At 41.3% G+C, this 16,966-nt stretch overlaps 1 protein-coding gene across 3 annotated transcripts in view; it reads right to left on the reverse strand.

The window, feature by feature from the left end:
* Positions 1–16,966, reverse strand: part of SGCD (sarcoglycan delta) — a 569,013-nt gene that overhangs the window by 354,186 nt on the left and 197,861 nt on the right. The gene's annotated exons all lie outside the window — the stretch shown is intronic.

Consider the following 16,966-nt stretch of genomic DNA (forward strand, 5'->3'; position numbering starts at 1 on the left):
CTTAGGATTAAATATGGTTTTCTAAAGATCTCTGCAAAGGGAATAGCTTCTACAGCAAGAGAATCTGGCTCAGTGTATAGTAAAGTTATCATTCTTCTCAGGAAGACAAATCCTGGAAATATCAGGAGATTTAAAAAATAATAGCTATTCTTTTTGACATTTAGCTGATCAATGTAATTTGAACTGTCATTCAAATAGACTAAAAAAGCCTAGGTAACTTTATGAGAAGTAGTCGGCTTTGGAGAACATATCAAAATCATATTTCTAATTTTTCTTTTTGGCTTTCATCAAAACAAAAGCAATGCTATTCTAGCACACTTTTTTCATTGCAGTTTCAAAACATGAAACATGGGTTATAGAGGTAATCACTGACTTCTGTGATAAAAGTCATAAATCAAAGGAAAGAGTAATACTTTGAGAATTACTCAAGTTGATTTAGTATTACCATGGAAAGGCAGGAATGTAGATAACCTGAAATCTGATGTTTAGAGGTCAGCAGAGAAAAGGTTATTGTTTGCATGGAAAAGCTACTTCTGCAATTAACTGAAATTAATTATGCTTGTATAAATTTTATAAACACATCCCAGATCTGGATTTTTGGCTAATTAAGCTTTAATCTAGTTGAGAAAACTAAACCATATAAGCTTTTATGAGAAACTACTGCTCACCCATTGAAAGGAAAGAGGTAAAATCATAGTTTTAGGAAACATCTGGAGAAATAAACAATTTAGAAAAGCTGTAAAAACAGAAATTAGTCAATTATCCAAGATGTAAAGCCATATTTTGAGGTTACGCTGCCCTTCATTTTCTCAAGAGTACCCCTTAATTAAATGCAAATCATCAGAAATGGCAATTAATAGATTGCTATAATTCCGATTAGATAGTGGAGCCCATTTACAATACTTTAAGGTTGCTGTGGACTCTGAGAAAAACGAAATGGAGTGTATATTCATAAATCGTCCCCCAGTGTATCCGTTATTGAACTGTTTCCTACAGTGGCTCCATCTCCAAGACGATCTATGAGGTCAGCAGCTGTCACTCCATCACCACTAGTTCTAGGGCATTTGGACATGCCATCTTCAATGACACATAGGGATACTGGCTTGGAGTAGACCAGTGGCAGGCACCGGGCTTCCAAGAGGATAGGACTTTTGAATCACCTTGTGTAAGCATCACATCATACCCATCAGGAAAGAGTCGTTAAAGATCAACTGGTCTCTAATGAAGGACACAGCGCAGAGCAGGAACCTGAGCACAAGTGTATTGTTCCTTCTCTGGGTTCCACCGGAAGTCTAATTTCCCACAGTGAAGGCTGAATAGCCACTCCCACTTCCCACCACACAGAGACTGTCTGGCTCATGCCTTTCCCCCTCAGGGTCTTTGCACACACCTCTCACTCTGGCTGCAATCTCCCTCAGCCCTTTCCATGGCTGTCTTGATCTTGTTCTTCAGGATTCTACTCAAATCTACCTCTCCAGAGAGACATAAGCTCACCTGTATCTCAAGCACATTGTTGCATCTCTTTATTTTGTTCAGAGGACACCTCGTGATACACAATTACTTTGTTTATTTAGTCGTCTGCTCCTTTATAGGCTGTCTCATCCATGAGAATGGTTATAGTTTCCTGTGTTTCATGCAGTTCTAAGTTGAATCAGCAATAATGCACACATATAAAATACTGGATCGACTGTAACTCTTACAGCAATAATAATTTTTCAGCCACACCCAAGTTAAATACGCTTTTAAGGCTCCATTAGTCATTTCTTTAAAAGGGAGCTCATGACTCTAGGCTAAATTTTAGCAACCAAATCTCCTCCTCTTTGCAAGGCAATTCTCCAAGTGCTCAAGTTGACATTAATAATCGCAAGCATTTACTGGTTGTCTACTTAGCTCTACCTTCAGGTTCAATCTTCCTCACAACTCTGTAAAGCAGTTGTTATGAGTCCCATTACTACAGATGAGAAAATCAAGGCTCAGAGATGTTAAGCTACTTTCCCAATATCACCCCGGCTCATCAGTACCAGAGTTGAGGTTTGAATCCAGGTCTGTCTTCTCTAAAGCCATTAAACCACACTGCCTCTAACACCACATTTTTTTCACACATCAGCATCCTTCTAAATCATCGGCTGGTGCCATCACTTCAGAACAACTGTGGCCAATCAGTGTGTGATGGAAAATGAGCCAAGAAGCTGGGTGGTCTGGATGGACTGAGAGGATTTGCTCCAACATAATTAAGGTTGCTGGTTGTGAGGCCTCTTAACCTCTCTAAGTTCAATAAGTGATTCGTCCCATATGAGAGAAAAGAATCAATAAAGTCCATTAGAAAACAAAGAGAAGACAATTTCTCAATAAACTGTGTGGGAGGCATACCACCAGTTGGGAACGAAAAGTATTCATCCTAATGTACAGACATTTAGAAGGTTCTAGAGATCGGTTCATCTTTGAGATACTGCAGACCATCAGCATTCTTCATGTACTCTGCTGTTGACTCTTTGAACAATTACAGTAATGTCACAAGCCTGGGGAATGGGGGCCCTGAGGAACAAAGACAGTGACCTTTCAGCTTGCAGGGTATCATGGGAGAATATATGGCATAGTTATGAGGCATTCTGGGTTCATATTGCCTTCATGTTCCAGGTCTGTCACTGATTGTAACCATGAGAAAGTGACTTGACCTCTCTTCGAAACCTCAACTTCCTCATCTGGGAAAGGGTACAATTAAATTTTATGTTTAAGTGCACAGTAAGTACCCACGTTAAGTGCCCAGTACCATGCCTGGCACAAATAATAATAATAATAATCTCAATACATGTCTATTGTACTAGTGGCAATAATCCATTTGGAAATCTACAATGTACCTGTGAGTAGCCAAATACTGCTTTGTGCCAATGAAGAAAGCAAAGTCCTATTATAAACAGGCTACCGTTTGGAATGCAGTTAAGTATTTGTATTAAGTGTGGGGAACTATAGTTTGTATTCATCCTAACAACTGAGGTCCCTAATTTGACCATGAAGATGCTAAATTGTCCTTAAAGAAAGTAAGTATATGCTATACCTTTTTTTCTATTTATGACTTTTCTTCTCTTTTTCCTTTTACCTCCTTATTTTTACTTTTGAGCCCCACAAATATTACATAAGCACACATTCCTTGAAAAATGTTCAACAAAATACCATGACAAGGAAAGGCACCTTCCATCAGCCTCTCACACTCACCTTGACACCCCACCCCCTACCACCATCCAACTCTCCCCTCAAAGGGAACCATTGCTCTCAGATTTTCTAGGGATCCTCATACAACATTACTAGATTGTTTTTATCTTCTTCCATTATCTTGCTTTGTTCAGTTTCACCTTTAGCATCTATGCGCTCACCTTGTCCTGAAAGTCCCCTCTTTGATTATGCCAAATCACCCTTCATACATTATACATTTTTAAAGTTTATGTAGTTTTGAGAGAAAGAGAGAGAGAGAGAGAGAGAGAGAGAGAGAGAGAGAGAGAGAGAGAGATAGCACAAGCAGTGGAGAGAGGGAGAGGGAGAGAGGGAGAGAGAGATGGAGAGAGAGAGACAGAGAGAGGCACGGGAGAAAGGGAGTAAGGGAGAGAGGGAGAGAGGGAGAGGGGGAGAGAATCCCAAGCAGGAAGCAGATTTTGTACTGTCAGCACAGAGCCCAACCCAGGGATTGAACTCACAAACTATGAGATCATGACCTGCACCAAGATCAAGAGTCAGATGACCAATGGACTGAGCCACCCAGGTGCCTCTCCCCTTCATAAATTTTTACATCATCCACTTATCACAGGGTACTTTTTACATTTATTTGTTTGACCATGTGATTACTGCTTATCTCCCTGACCAGACAGCAAGCTCCTTGAGGCAGGGACTGCATTTGCTATTGTTCACTGTTGTACCTATAGCACCTAGTACAGTGCTTAGACAACAGGAAGAGATCGATAAACATGTACTGAGTAAATAATGGTTATTCATTCACTAGGCTATAACCAGATAGCAACTAGACTGACAACAGATTTGAAGAGCTGAGAATTTCAAATAGGAACCACTCACCTAATTGGGACCAGGAAACTATTTTTCAAAGAAAACCACGAAAGTCAGAAGCACAAGGCTCTCCATCGGTAAATAAACAAGACACAAATTATCCCCACTCTCATGAAATCCTCCTTGCCAAACTGCAAGGCAGGTTTCAAATGAGAATATCTGACATTGCTTATGTGAAGTATAAAGCATTCATTTCTAAAATGATGCATGAGCAACCAACGAGGCATGACATGAAGCTGGTTTAACCCAGTGAGTGATGGAGTGACCCAAATGATCATTTTCCTCTATCTCTGGGTTTTAGGGACATATGTCCCCCTCTTATCTTGAATGAAGATATTTGTCAGAGAGAGAATATATGCTTACTTAACATGGCTAATTACACTCTTCTGCATTAATGGCTCAAACTCCTCGACATTGGCCAACCCAAATTTAATGGCCACACAAGGAACAAGAATGTGCTGAGCCTCTTCCCATTTATCCCACAAACAATGGTTCTATGACTTGCCTGAATCTGGAAAAGTTAACTGCTGTGTTCTATTGCTCATTATCCATTCTCATGTATTCTAAAGTTGGGAGGTTGACTATAGCACTTAATAGACAGGAGACCTTAAGCAGATCACCGAGCCTTGGCTGCCCCTTCAATCAAAGGGCAAAAGTCAATTACCCCTGCCATGTCTCTCCTGGGAGGATGTTTGTAAAGGACCACATAATGCAGTAGATTTGAACAGGATTTCTAAGGTGGAAAGAACTTTTTTTTTTTTTTAATTTTTTTTTTCAACGTTTATTTATTTTTGGGACAGAGAGAGAGCATGAACGGGGGAAGGGCAGAGAGAGAGGGAGACACAGAATCAGAAACAGGCTCCAGGCTCTGAGCCATCAGCCCAGAGCCCGACGCGGGGCTCAAACTCACAGACCACAAGATCGTGACCTGGCTGAAGTCGGACGCTTAACCGACTGTGCCACCCAGGCGCCCCTAAGGTGGAAAGAACTTTTAAAAGCATAAGGATGTTATGGGGATAGAATGAAGCTCTGTTTTCTTTTATTGTGTCCTTTGGAATATAGTAGGCATCTAAAAATACCTGTTGAAATAAAATGATGATTATGTCAACATGGTAATGATTTCATGGATCTCTTTACTATTAGTTTTTTGAGGAGGGAATTACACATGAGGAGCTCCATCACAGTTTCTGGTCGTACCAAGTACTTCATAAGTGGGTATTAAATGACTCATGTCCTTCCACAGTATTTTACACCAGGGGCTCAGTAGGCTGAGCATCTAACTCTTCATTTCAGTCAGGTCCTGATCCTAAGGTTGTGGGACTGAGCCCTGCATCAGGCTCTGAGCTGAGTTTGGAGCCTGTTTAAGGTTCCCTCTCTCTCTCCCTCTGCTCCTCTTGCCAACTCATGCTCGTGCTCTCTCTCTCTCTCTCTCTCCCTTTCTCTCTCTCTCTCTCTCTCTCCCACCCCCAAACAAATAAATAAAATAAAATAAATAAAATAAAAGGCTGGGGTGCCTGGGTGGCTTGGGTAGTTAAGCATCTGACAGCAGCTCAGCTCATGATCTCACGGTTTGTGAGTTCGAGCCTGCTTTGGATTCTGTGTCTCCCCTTCTCTCTGATCCTCTCCCACTCACACTCTGTCTCTCTTTCTATTTCAAAAATAAATAAAAACATTTCTAAAAAAGGCTTAAACTGGTTCTAAATTTCACTCACTAACTCATTCTTTAACAATGAACAGAGCAGGGTGCGTGGGAGGCTCAGTAGGTTAAGCATCCAACTTCAGCTCTGGTCATGATCTTGCAGTTTGTGAGTTTGAGCCCCACGTTGAGCTCTGTGCTGACAGCTCAGAGCCGGAGCCTGCTTCGGATTCTGTGTCTCCTGCTCTCTCTGCCCCTCTCCCATTTGTGCTCTCTCTCAAAAATAAATGAACATTAAAATTTTTTAAATAATAAACACAGAGCATCTACTATTAGAAAATCAAGTTTTATGAGATGCTAAAGAGGCCTCAGTTTAACAAAGTTGATTGATAATTAAAACCTGGTCAAAATGTGTAATTTTATGTTTATAAGCATTCCAACCAAAAGGTTTCTCCATGAAATAGAAGGGCTATGCTCCTATCAAGAAATTTCTTTCTAGTGTAACTCCTTATTTATCAAAGCACCAAGTGGTTATTTACATGTGACTTAGTGAAGGCAAAAAAGTAACACACAAAAGCAACCAAAAATGATTCTTATACCACAAGAACCAGTTATGGAGTTAATATGACTCCCTAAAATATTCACGAATACAGGGGTGCCTGGGTGTCTCAGTGGGTCGAGCGTCTGACTCTTGATTTTGGCTCAGGTCATGATCCCAGTGCTAAGGGACAGACCCGTGTATTTGGCTCCACCTGCTTAGGATACTCTCTCTCTTCCTCTGCCCCTCTCCCTCACTCACGTGCTCTCTCTTTCTAAAATATATCTATATCTATATATAGACTTATATCGATCTATATAGATGTATAGATACATAGATATTTATGAGGATAAAACTGCTTGAGTAGTCAATGGATGAACCATACCGAAGTAGTTTTAAAATGCCATTCCTTATCACTTGTAGCTACACACTAACCATCACTGCCATTAAACATTATACAACTAAATATATTACTAGCTAATGACACATCTACTTTTTTTTTGACAGCAAACATCACCAGACAAAGTGAAAAGCCAAGACTCTGAAGTCAGACACACCTGGATCCACAGGCTGCCCCTGCTACTCACCAGCTGATGAAGTCGGCAGGTTAAGCAAGCTGTATACGCTTTTGCTGCATCATATATAAAGGAGAGATAAGAGGACCTCCTCAAAGGGTCAGTGTGAAGAATAAGAGATAACAGAGTAGGCACTTCTCACTGTGCTCAATACAAGCTATGGTGTTTGCATGGTTATTGTCAGTTGTTGTGTGTGCTGTTATGACAAACTACTTTCCAAGGATGGCCACAACACAATCTGTACTGGTTTCCTGTGACTGTCATAACAAATTACCATAAAACCGATGGCTTAACACATTGAAAAAAATACTACCTCACAGTTCTAGAAGCTAGATGTCTGACACCAAGGTGTCAGCAGGGTTGTCCTTCCACTGGACGCCTAGAGGAGAATTCATTCTTTGACTTTTTCATCTTCCAGAGGCTATTGACGTCCCATGTGGGGGCATTATTCCAATCTCTGCCTCTGTGGTCGTACTGCCTGCTCCTCTTCTGTGTCAAATCTTCCTCTGCCTGCTTCTTATAAGGATATGTGTCACTGGATTTAGGGCCCAACTACGTAATACAGGATGATCTCCTCATATTAAGATCTTTAATTGAGATAAAGTCAAATATGGTAACATGTAAGGTTCCAGGGATTAAGCCAAGGGCATATCATCTGGGGGCCACCATTCAACCCACTACAATCTCCTGTCCGACATTCTTTTCTAGAACCTTGCAACTCCCCCATGGAAAGGTACCATCCGTATGCCCTTCCCTTGAATCTAAACAGGATTTTGTGTCTACCTTCACCAACAGACTAAATCACAAGTGATGCTACCCAACATCTGAGTCTAGGTCCTAACAGCAATACACACTCCCATCTTGTGTAAGAATGTGTAAAACACACATTCTGGAACCCAGCTGCCACATGGATTAAAAGCCCAAATTAGCCGATATGGTGGGCCGTGTACAGATTTTCTGGCTTGCTGAGGTCCAAGTTCACAGATGTGGCCACGCAGCAAGTAAATATACCTCTAGATGATTCCAGCTATAGCTCTTCAGCCAAGCCCAGCCTTTGAGTCCTCCCAACTCAGATGCCAGATATCAGGAAGCAGAGAGAATCCATTCCCCTTGACCCCCATTCAAATTGGAGATTGCAAAACAAAATTAATTCCTGCTATTACATTAAGCCATTGGGTTCGGGGGTGGTTTGTTGGGTAGCAAAAGATAATGAGACCAATTAAATAATCCAGTAAATCCATTCATTAAATAATTGAATGAATAAAAATTTAAAAAAATTTTAAAGGCCCATGAGATATACTCCCTGACACTTAGCATCTTGGATTTTTATCTAAATATAGTGTGAGCACGCACACACACACACACACACACACACACACACACACACACACACACACTTCTAAAGGAAAAAAAATGGTTAAATCTCTGTCATTCTGAGTCAAAGAGTCGGAGGAAGCAGTCATTAATTATGGAAACTGTCTGGGGCACCTGAGCGGCTCAGTCGGTTAAGCCTCCAACTTCAGCTCAGGTCATGATCTTGAGAGGTTCATGGGTTTGAGCCCCACATCGGACTCTGTGCTGATAGCTCAGAGCCTGGAGCCTGCTTCAGATTCCGTGTCTCCCTCTCTCTCTCAACTTGTGTACGCGTGCTCTCTCTCTCTCTCTCTCTCTCTCTCTCTCTCTCCCTCTCCCTCTCCCTCAAAAATAAATAAACATTAAAAAAATTTTTAAAAATATATAGAAACTATCTAAGGTCTGGAGGGAGGATCTTGTATTTCATCTGGTCTGAACTGCATATTTTACAGATTGAGACAATAAGGTTCAGAAATGGTCCAGACCCTCCCCTCTCAACAGAGATTTTTGCCCAACAATGAGCCACCCTGATCTTCAAAACAAGATGAAAATCTATCATAGTCTTACTACCTTCCCAGTTAGGAGTACTGAAAGGAGGAGAGGGGACTGAGAGGAGGGGGGGGTGGAAAAGGAACAAGGATGTTTTAACCAGTTATTTGGAGCCATTTGCTCATCAGGTTATGAGACACTTTCTTCTCTTTCTGTTGAATTGAGTTTTATTTGTTCGCTTTTTTTCTACCCTACTCCCATGGCTCCAGGTCCTAAACATTGTCTAGGACACAGAAATAAAAAGCAAAAATTACTGTACAGAGAGAAATAAAAAACTTTTTTGTTCAAAGATCTGACCTATCCATGGGGCGCCTGGGTGGTGCAGTCGGTTAAGCGTCCGACTTCAGCCAGGTCACGATCTTGCGGTCCGTGAGTTCGAGCCCCGCGTCGGGCTCTGGGCTGATGGCTCGGAGCCTGGAGCCTGTTTCCGATTCTGTGTCTCCCTCTCTCTCTGCCCCTCCCCCGTTCATGCTCTGTCTCTCTCTGTCCCAAAAAAAAAATAAATAAATAAACATTGAAAGATCTGACCTATCCAAAAGGCAGGTTAGTAGATTCTAGACCTGTTTTATAACAAAGAACTTTCTGCAATGATGGCAATGTCTTCTATCTGCTCTGTTGATGAGAGTAGCTACTAGCCCGTGTAGCTGTTGCATATTTGTGATGTGACCCGTGTGACCAAGGAACTGAATTTTTTTTTTAACGTTTATTTATTTTTGAGACAGAGAGACAGAGCATGAACGGGGGAGGGTCAGAGAGAGGGAGACACAGAATCTGAAACAGGCTCCAGGCTCTGAGCCATCAGCACAGAGTCCGACGCGGGGCTCGAACTCACGGACCGCAAGATCATGACCTGAGCTGAAGTCGGCCGCTTAACCGACTAAGCCACCCAGGCGCCCCACAAGGAACTGAATTTTTAATGCTATTTAATTTTAATTCCATATCAGACAGTACAGTTCTAGACAAAGCATTTACAAAACTACTCTGAGCTCAGAGTACCCTAATAATTCTCAGGCATCTCAAGTGCCCTGAAACCTCCTCGTAGTTACCATGTTTTCTTCTTCAGTCTGAATAGCCCCTGCCTATGGTGGAAGAGTCCTTCAATCAAGTTCTCTGTAGTAACATACTCCCTTGAGATTCAAAACTTCTCTCCTATGATTGCTTAGTGCCTCAGTGATAGTGAGCAGTGCTCTAAGATCTGGCCATAACTTCCAATTTTGAGAGTAATTCAGAGTTCTGAGTAACAGAACGGTAACAGCCACACGACCTATAAGATCTGAAACTCCATGTGTGAGCAGCTACGCGTGATGTATGAAGACAAAAATATTTCCAGGGCGATTGCAGACATTCTCAATTTTTCTCAATTCCAGAATCATTCACAACAAATTCTGAGTATATGAAAATAGTAGTAAGTGGCAAAGGTCATGGGTATTATCCTAGGCTAACATTACATAGTCCTTCGTTTGTAATTAGAGCTCAAGTTTCTCAGTCTGACCTCCTGAGTGTCTACGATTTGCATTCTTTTGGACGTTTTGAGCATCGGCTTCCACTCTTTTCCTTCCCCACCCCATCTTTTGTCTCCAGGGGCCTGAGCTCTCAAAGCTGGAGCCCTAGTGTCTGAGGTTTCCCAACCAGGCTTAACACACCGCTTCCAGGCTGCCATCATGGGGTTCTCTGCTTTCAACATGACTCAGAAGTCCTTAGCCATCGTGTTACAGTCAACTTAAGAAGTTTCTCAGTATCTTCTAGCTTTAGCTGACTCCTTTATTGATACTCTGTTAAAATATTTGTAATTTTTAGAACACATGTTAATGTTTAGAACATGTTTTAGAACATGTTATGTTCTAAACATGTTGTTTAGAACATAAATTTGTAACAAGCTTGGCTTATAGCATTCTGCAGCAGTCACAATGACTAAAATCATCCTCGAAGATTTTCATTCTTATAAAGGTATAAAACTCAGCAGGCTTCAAAGCAAATAGGACATTATGGAGCCATATCCCAGGACTGATAGAACAGGTGACTTTTGTCTTTTGTTTTTCTGCTTCACAGTTTTCATGCTGCCTTAAAAAAAATAACATTTTGGCAACTTTCAGGCCAATGAATTTGAGCTAATGGATAAAAAGTGACCACAGGAGTCAAAGCACTGAGAGTCAGAAGCATGATATTTTCAATATAGAAACTGAAGTGGATGCTACTCACACACACGGTATATTCACTAACAGCAATAAACGAAAAGTCTAACTGAAGCCAATAATATCATTTTCTTTCATTTGCTGAGCAAATCTGTATATTAACTAGGATGACATCTCCTGCTTCAGTTCTGTTTCACACTCCATTATTACCCTTCTCTTCTCATGTAATTAAAATGTAGCAGGTAGCTGATACACAGGAGGGAGTGTCTGTATTAAAAATACCTTTTCATAATCAAATTCGAGTACTCATCTCATTTATGATCTGTCTACCTTAATAAATGAACTAATAGTTCATTTTAAAAGCCATATAAAGCTCTATTAACCCATCTTTACACATTTTAATTTAAAGTGACAGGCTATTCATGATTTTTTTCCCATTCATTTATTCAATAAACATTTTAAAGACTATGTGCTAAGCACGGTGCTTAAACTTGTGGGCTCAAATATGAATAGTTTAAGGTTCCCGTCTTCTGGAACTCATAGCCTAGTAGGAGGGAGGGACAGGAAAATAAATAAGTACAGGACTGCATGTCCCCCCCCCCCACCCCCCACTGCTTGACAGCAGGAAAGCACAATACAAAAGAAAGAGTCATCAGCTTAATAGGGGAAGATTCCAGAGAATAAAGGAGAAGAAAGAGAAAAGCTTAAAAGAGGCAATGTTTACAGAAGATCCAAGGTAGATAGGCTTTTTGAGTGTATTTCCGACCTAATGGGAGGGAATCCTGGCCAGGCTGCCGAAAGAGCTGAACTCTGAGAACTGCGTGACTTTGTGCTGCCAGGACACAGCTGATGGGGCATCTTACTGAGTCTCTAGGCATGCAAACACGTCACAATGTGATGTGCAGCATCTGCTGGGCCAATGCACTTCCCTCTCTGGGATTCCACCTGGGTAACAAGAGACTGGGGCAGGTACAGGCGGGAGCTGGAGGAAGGGCCATTTTAAAGGGAAGGCCAAGGGCAGAGGTGTGCTTAAGTTGCAAAGAAGCAGAAAACGTGATGGCACAACCAAGGCAGAAGGAATCTGGCCTGCAAATAGCAACGAATGTCTCAGGGCAAGATGGATGTCATGTGACCCTGTAAAGCCAGAGGGTGGACATCCCCAGAGCAGGCTTGATTCCTGACAGCACTCTAGGTGTCTCTGCTGTGAGGTGCTCCCATCTAACCATGAGATTCCTCTCTCCTCCCGGGAGCATGTGTGTCCTCACTCCCCTCTACTTGAGTTAGTTTGACTAGGTCGCAGTTCCTTGAGCTTTCTCCAAACAGATGATATGTCGGCGCTCTGAGGTAAGGAACACACTGGCCATTCTCTCTGGCTTTTACTGTTTTACAATGTGTCCAATTTACAAGTATTAGAATGCCTTCCTTTGACCCTCAGTGGATCTTTATCTTACTTTGGGGTAAATAAATCATGTTTTAGACATTGCACTGAACAAATTCAATTTGTCTTCATGAAAAATAGCACTTGGAAAATGGACAGTGTAGTGTCCTGATTAAGGGTATGGGCTCGAGAGCCAGACTCCCTGTGACCCAACCCCAGCTTCAGGGCTTACTGACAGCATGACCTTGGGGCAAGTTATCATACTTCTTGGACTCTCTGCTCCCCCACCTGTAAAACAGGGGAAAAGTGGTGCCAAACTCATAGGGTGTTTATGAAGATTATATGAGAAAAATATTAAGTTCTGAGTTTTTATTAAACAAATAGACATTTCATTTCTTATATAACCATGTACAAAATGGTTTGACTATTATCATTTTAATGAAGGAAAAGAGAAATATAAGTTAAGGTATCTATTAAACAAGGTATAGAAAACTATAATTTACTGAGGACCTACCATGTGACCTGCACTGACCAGGTACTGGACATCCAGTATCTTTGCATGTATCGGCACAAAGGCAATTTAAATTTGACAAGCACATACTGAAAGCTGACTGGGTACTGGAACCGGGTTGAGGTTACAAAGATAAATAGAACATAATCCCTGCTCCTGAGAAGTTCCCTGGCATAGTTAGGGCAATGCAGCTGGGTCAGGCAACCTCACTCTCCACTTTGGTTCCATCATCTGCAAAATGAGGAGGTCTGGTGAGGTGACTCCTAAGCTTTTGTCTAACAATGAATGATTTCATACTCAACTGTGCTAAGAGATCAGGCCATCTATTCATAATTCCCAAACCTTTTAAATTTTATCACTTACTAACCACTTCTGCTAAATGATATTTTAGATGATCAATACTGAGTATTTTGGGAGGTCTTCAGAGCCACATTATTTGGACTGGGTTGTTAGAATGTACTGGCAGTAGCAGCAGTCTTCTACAGAATGAGATCACACATGGTCAAGGCAAAATCCAAAAGACAAAACCATAGTGTTCTAACAGAAAGATACCTATGGTCTTATAGATACCTACTTCAATGCATTCATTTCTATACTGAGTCTCGGGGGAGGGGGGGAAGTGATGTAGTTCATTGCCGGCTAGGCATCTAGTTCCCTGACATTCATGTTAAGATTTTTTTATTATTATTTTTTATTATTATTATCTAAGTAGGCTCCATGCCCAACATGGAGTCCTAAGTGGGGCCCGAACTCACAACCCTGAGACCAAGACTTGAGCTGAGATCAAAAGTCCGATGCTTGACTGAGCCACCCAGGTGCTCTCCTACTTTTTAAAGTAATCATCTCTTCACCCAGTGTGGGGCTTGAACTTATAACCATGAGATCAAGAGTCCCCTGCTCCACCAACTGAGCCAGCCAGGATCCCCCTCATGCTAGAACTATTTGTGTTGCCCCACATTGGCTAACAGACCAGGTTCCAGAGGCAGACTGCTTGGATTCAAATCTTTACTCTGCCGCCTTAGAGCTGTGTGATCACAGATCAAGCTACCACCTTGTGAAGTTGGTACCCTATTATCATCTATTCACAGAAGGGTTAAGTTAGGTAATACTTACAAATTACAACAGTACAGTGCCTGGCACAAAATAAGCCTTCAAAAAGTTATGATGTTGATGGTGATAGCAACCGCTACCATAACTTAACATGTGCCAAGCTCATTCTAAATAGCTTGGACTCATCACCTCATGTATTATTCACAAGAATCCTATGAAGAGGTAGGTGCTCTTACTCCCAGGAAACTGCAGCACAGAAGGCCGAGGAACCTGACAAAGTACGAAACAGAAGCCAGATCTGTATCTAGAGCATCTCTCTCCGGAGTGTGTGAGCCCTTAACCACTCCACTATGATGTAGGGTCTCTCACGACTTTCTGTTGCCAATATCGAGCCTTTCTGTGGGCCAGAGGCTGCCATAAATGCTTAACACAAATGAACTCACTGAGTCTTCATGTCAACCTATGACACAGAAATCATTATTAAGTTTATATTAAATGTTTACATGAACACAACAAGGGGATAAATCAGAAGGTTGAGACAGTGGAGGGAGGGGGTCATAAGAGACAGTGCCAAGAGAAAGAAGATGAGGACTGAACATTCACAACTATCAGGGAACTACTTGGCACAGCAAACACCAATGGCTATCTCAGATGGGAGGGAAGTTTCTGGTTCAGATGAGAGAGGGTGGGCAACAAAGATAGTGCCCATTTTGCCAGCTTTAGAGTTTTGTTGAAGAGCCAGATCACTAGCGCAATTAGAAGGAGGAGGTTCATGAGAGACTCTTAAAAACTGAGAATAAACTGAGGGTTGATGGGGGATGGGAGGGAGGGGAGAGCGGGTGATGAGCATTGAGGAGGGCACCTGTTGGGATGAGCACTGGGTGTTGTATGGAAACCAATTTGACAATAAATCTCATATTGAAAAAAAAAGAAGGAGGAGGTTCAGTGTAGTGGAAAGGGTTGGGCTTTGAAGGCAAACACTAGCTCTTTTACATCTTAGCTGTGTGTCTTCCAACATGTCACTTAACTTCTCTGAGCATTTTTTTTATTAAAATGGAGATAATACCTAATTTATAGTTGTTGTGAGAATTAAATGAGATATATATTTTAAGGGCCAAGCACAGTGACTAACAGAATGAACTAAAAGAATAAATGTGTATGGGGCGCCTGGGTGGCGCAGTCGGTTAAGCGTCCGACTTCAGCCAGGTCATGATCTCGCGGTCCGGGAGTTCGAGCCCCGCGTCAGGCTCTGGGCTGATGGCTCAGAGCCTGGAGCCTGTTTCCGATTCTGTGTCTCCCTCTCTCTCTGCCCCTCCCCCGTTCATGCTCTGTCTCTCTCTGTCCCAAAAATAAATAAACGTTGAAAAAAAATTAAAAAAAAAAAAGAATAAATGTGTAGTAAATAGTAGTTCCCTTGGGCAGCACAGGGTGGGATGAACTAGGATAGTTTGACTTATGGGTCACAGTATTGGTAAGCCATACACTCTTCCATGGAGGGGAAAACTGAGAATACAAGTGTAACCTTGCCCACCTGCCTTATAACGAACATCAGAATATTCTGCTAAGAGCATAGGAGAGCAAAACCACTTGTCTTCTGATTTACATCTGGGATCAAGAAAACTTGGTTAGATGTTTGTCCAGATTGCTCTAACGGAAGGGTTTTTGCAGCGTATATCCTTGGGGATGGCACAGAAGTCTGACTACAGAGTAAAATTCTGGATATCCAATCTTGGATAAATTGCCAAATCCTAGAAATACCTTCATATGACATCATTCTCTTGGTTCATTCTTACTCAGAAGGTTTGATTACACTGTCAACTTTCCCAAATTGCAAATTATTGAACATTTTAGATGTACAAAATAATCACTCTTTTCTGTTGATGATATTTTAAAATCCATGCATAAAATGCTTGACTCTTATCCCATTGATTCCCTTTGCTCTTTCACCCTACATTCTCCAATATAAAATTGGTTAATACCTTACTCTTTTTCATGATCTTCACTGTCAGTAAATTACTATTTGTGGAATAGAATTATAATTCTAAAAGAATAGGTTTTATACTGTGATTGATGGAAAAATATGCTTTTAACTTGCAGGGAAAGATCAATTTTCTGACACTTCAGCTCTATTTGCTCAAATGCATTACTATTATAAAGCACCAATTATGGCTAATAATGGCATTATTCTCAACTCAGTAAGTACTTGGTTTGGTAAAGCTTTAAGAACTCTCAACTTTGGCAATCAATTTAGTTAACTACAGGAAATAGCCTATTTCAAATAGATTATTACCTTACTGTCATATTGCTCCCCAAGCTCACATACAATCAAAGTGAATTGTCACTCAATATACATTTACATATACCTTTCCCTATTAAGCTTGCCAAATAAAACACACTCTAGAAGCCATATGTGTATGATGCCAGTTTTAAAGATTTGAGTTCGTATTTTCCACCACATTCACCCCAAAATCTTTCAGGTTCTATAAATTAACTTCATAAGAGATTAGGCAAAAAAACACAGAAATAGGGGGTTAGGGGGTACATGAGTTGCAGCTAGGTTCCAATGGGAAAGTAATCAATTCTATCTTGCTCTTTGGACCCCCCACCATCCAACTATCTCACCAGCCAGAACCTGAGAATGTTCCAGCATATCTTCCAACCCCTTGTCTCCTACATCCAACCAGTAGTTGAGGTATTTATTCAACACCATCTTTTAAATGTCTTTTCCATCTTTATTCTCCATTCTACTGGCCTAGCCTCAGTCTTATTTAACACTGCAAAACAAAAGTTTCTCCACTTTGTAAGTTCATGAATTACAAAATAAAAACATCACAGAACATGCACATCAACAAATGGCAATTGTGGTCACTTGGACTTAGGACCAAAGGGACCCTGGATACCTCTTAGAACCATAATCTCTAAAAAGATTCAGCACTCAGTCTTCTCAAAGGGAGTCTGTCTGGGAAGTACAGGCAAAAATTCTTATCTTGGGTAATGAGTGTAATAAGAAACAGAGAAATGGAGTTACAGGAGGATCCAGGGTTTTCCCAGGCAGCTATAGGAGCATCAGGCAGATGGAGAAAAGTAGCCCAAACAGAAGATACTTCCCCCGAAAAGGCAGGGAAGCATGCCTCTGCACTGTGTGTTAAGGATAAAAATAAACTTTATAATCCAGAAAAGGCAAAAATCCA

Source organism: Prionailurus viverrinus, chromosome A1 (genome assembly GCF_022837055.1).
Source record: "Prionailurus viverrinus isolate Anna chromosome A1, UM_Priviv_1.0, whole genome shotgun sequence".
Classification (NCBI taxonomy): domain Eukaryota; kingdom Metazoa; phylum Chordata; class Mammalia; order Carnivora; family Felidae; genus Prionailurus; species Prionailurus viverrinus.